Source organism: Dioscorea cayenensis, chromosome 11, assembly GCF_009730915.1.
Source record: "Dioscorea cayenensis subsp. rotundata cultivar TDr96_F1 chromosome 11, TDr96_F1_v2_PseudoChromosome.rev07_lg8_w22 25.fasta, whole genome shotgun sequence".
Lineage (NCBI taxonomy): Eukaryota > Viridiplantae > Streptophyta > Magnoliopsida > Dioscoreales > Dioscoreaceae > Dioscorea > Dioscorea cayenensis.
Genome location: NC_052481.1, coordinates 8,971,148 through 8,974,707, shown reverse-complemented (window position 1 = coordinate 8,974,707; position 3,560 = coordinate 8,971,148). Strand labels below are relative to the sequence as shown.

The 3,560-nt window shown below is 45.6% G+C and overlaps 1 non-coding gene across 1 annotated transcript; it reads left to right on the top strand.

The window, feature by feature from the left end:
• The first annotated feature begins 368 nt into the window (after positions 1-368).
• On the top strand, positions 369-474 carry LOC120272867. Its single transcript, XR_005540401.1, has one exon. It is a non-coding gene; the product is annotated as a small nucleolar RNA R71 (small nucleolar RNA).
• Positions 475-3,560: the final 3,086 nt, after the last annotated feature.

Here is a 3,560-nt window from a genome sequence, read left to right as displayed (position 1 = left end):
CCTGATTGTAGGTATTTCTATATGGGTTTCCTTGAGGTCTCATGCCATTACCTACAAAATCAATGTTCTCCACTGAAGAAACATCACCGATAGAGATCGGGCAATCAGAGGAAGCATGTCCACCACCACACTCGGTCCAATTAGTCACAACCACCAATGAAGTTACCACATCTATTTCATGGAGACCAGCCACTTTTATCTTCTCCCAAGCAATCCATTGGTAGCTATTTAACCCCATTTCTTTAATTAACTAACGGGCCTCATCGGGGGTCTTGCTACCTAAGATACCTCCTGCTGCTGCATCCAAGAGTTGCCTTGTACTCGGGTTCAAACCATTATAAAAGGTCTGAACAATCATCCACTCTGGGAATCCGTGTTGCGGGCACTTTCTCAGGAGCTCCTTGAACCTTCCCATATCTCGAATAGAGACTCCAATTCCAACTGAACAAAGGATGAGATCTCGTTCCTAAGCTTTGCTGATTTTCTGAGAGGGAAATAACGGGCCAGAAAAGCTTCTACCATCTCCTCCCACGTGGTAATTTATGCTCTAGGTAATGAGTGTAGCCACTGCTTCGCTCTCCCCTTTAGGCAAAAATGGATAGCTCGCAACTTGATTGCATCATTCGTCACCCTGTTTATCTTCAGCATATCACACACCTCAAGAAAGCTCTCTATATGATTGTTTGGATCTTCATCGGCCAAACCATTGAATTGTGTGGATTGCTGTAACATGTGGTTGAATGCAGGATTCAATTCTAAGTTCTGAGCTGTAATCATGGGACGCACAATACTTGACTGTGTTCCCAACACTGAAGGTCTGGTATAATCGGATAATGTTCGCTGTTGCTCATTCTGTTCTGCCATGTTTTCAGATTCTTCCACTTCCAAATCAGCTAAATTTGACTATTCTTGCACAGGCTCTTTCCCTTTTCTTCTTTAATCAATATTGAGGGATTCCCTCGGGTCATAACCTGGAGCTGCACCCAAAAAGAAAGAAAAAGAAATCAGAACGATGATAGAATAAGAAGATATGAAATAGAATGTATGGTGAAATAGCTAAGCAAACAAAGTGCAAAGTATCTATAAACGCCTAGTCCCGTGCAACGGCGGCAAAAACTTGACAAGATCCCTTTGTGTATATCCCGCAAGAGCACGGGTTTGTCAAAGTAATAATCCCGGATGAGCGGGTATCGAATCCACAGGGAGTAAGGAATAAAAACACTTAATCCACTTCTTAGCTATGTGAAAGATCAGTAGTGATAAGTGTGACAATGATTCAATTCTCAAAAGTAAAAACAACAAGTAAGAGAGTACGAGTAAAGGAGTAGGTAAGGCAATCTATAAAGTTGGGGTACTCAGATAATGCTCCACCTAGGACAATCGTTCAAGTGCAAGAACCCTCTATTATGCTTCCTAATCAATGCAATGGTGAGTTGTGGAAATTCTTAAATACATAGTCCAAAATCTAAGGTCAACTATGCCTAACTCTATACATGTCCCGGAAGAGAGATTAGATAACCTCTCAACCTCGGACTCGAATAGAGTTGCAATGAGCTCTAGGGATTCGAAATGATAAATCTCTTCCTAATTATAGACCTAACCCTTTGGTCTACGTGGAAGGTCCCTACCCACCATTAAGCCCTACATACTAAGATCACCTCAACGCTTCACTCCGTTGCACGCGCAACTAAGCCCCAGTGGAGGGTCATCCCTTAGACCATTCACTCTATTATGGCCACAAAGAATTCAAGGAATGGAGGTAGAATCTATCACGTCATATGGGAAAGGGGACGCTCCTATACCTCTCGACTCACCCTCTCAACCCTCTCCAACCTAGCTTTGTCTATCGATCGTTGTGGGTCACTCACTCACAAGGTTACCAACAAGAACTCTCAACCCTAGTGTCACTCTAGGGGAAATGTTCATACAATCAAGTATTCAAGGTTGGAACTCACAACAAACATCAATTAATTGAAAGCATAATAAAGAGATTCAATGAAACAAATACATCCTAGGGTTCACAAATACCCAAGTATCCATTAGGGGTTTAGCTCTCCATGGAGCTAAGTACAATCAAAGAAATAGAATGTAAAAGTAATGAATCCATAGAGAAACCCCCTCGATAGTCATGTCGATGGTCTTGTGGAAAGTCCTATACTCGTCGTCCAAGGATTCCCTTGTTCGGTATAGGATATGCCTCGACGGAAGCTCCCCTACCAACCTTCTTCCAAAGGAATGACGATGTTAGAGCCATAGAACCTCTCCAAAACCCTAGCCAATACCACTCAAAACCCTAGCCAATACCTCTTAAAACCCTAGCCGAAACCATCTCTCAAGTTGGGGAAAAGATGGAGAAAAGAACGCTGAAATTGTTGCTGAATCGGCTTTAAATAGGGCTGGAATCGGGAATCCACACGCCCCTGTGGGCGCCCCTGTGGAATTTTCACACGGGCATGGCTAATTTTCACACGCCCGTGCGGATTCTCTGAAACTGTCATTTTCGGCCGGCTGTGAACAGTAACTGCTACCGTGTTTGTTATAGTGATTTGCTATACTACTTGCTACAATACTCTGCTAAAAATACTCCCGAATCCACTTTTCATCGAGGTAACCTAAACGGGCACACATTTTATGCCGTGGATCACTTTGCTTCTTCAGTGACGGATAAGTTGATGGAAATCTTGTTCTATGTGCATAAGTCAGAGTGCTTGAGTGTGACTACCCTTGTGCCCCTCCAAATGGTTGCGCAAACTCAAATACGGGGAGGTTGGCACACACTCTAGCATCTCGCACCCGACTTATATCTTCGCGTTTGAACTTTAGCAAGATTTCCTCCAAAATTGATGCACTGTGATCCACATTGGCTTCTTTCCTTCATAATTGGTATTACAACCCTACCTGCATAAAAGTAACATAAAAACACACATATTAGTGTAAAAACCCGAGAAAAGTAATGCTCAACATAAGGAAAGAACGCTTCGCATTCATATCGCACAAACACTTATCAGGCCCCCTTGGCCGAAAGCCGCCGCAGCCACACGACCGCGCGGCCTGGCTGGCCGCGAGCCCAGGCCAGCCCCACGCTCGTGCGGCTACCCCGCGCGGGCGCGTGGCCGTGCAGTGCGCAGCCTGAGCGCCCGCATGGCTCACCCACGCGGGCGCGTGGTTGGCCGGCTGAGCCAAGCACGCGCCACTCGGCAGCGTGGCTGGCCCACGATCTCGTGTGGGTTGGGATAGAGGCCAATTGTCCCTGTTTTTCCCCCGGCTCGCTGTCCTTGCGCATGTGGTGCCCAATTTACACTGCATTCACACCGAACTGATGTTTTTAACTGTTTTCTTCTTAAATATGGCACTACAGACCAAGAGGTTTGCCCAGAAACGTCCTCACCATGATAGAGAGCCAACCCCACCACCGGTAGTCGAATTTCTTGACCCCGTTCATCAGCAGCGGTTTGAGCGTCTCCAGCACCTGAAGATTTGACAGTCGCGCTTTATCGACTAGGTTGCACTAGAGGACATTGGTCTTACTGAGGAGGTCAGAGCACTTGTTAGTGTGGGGG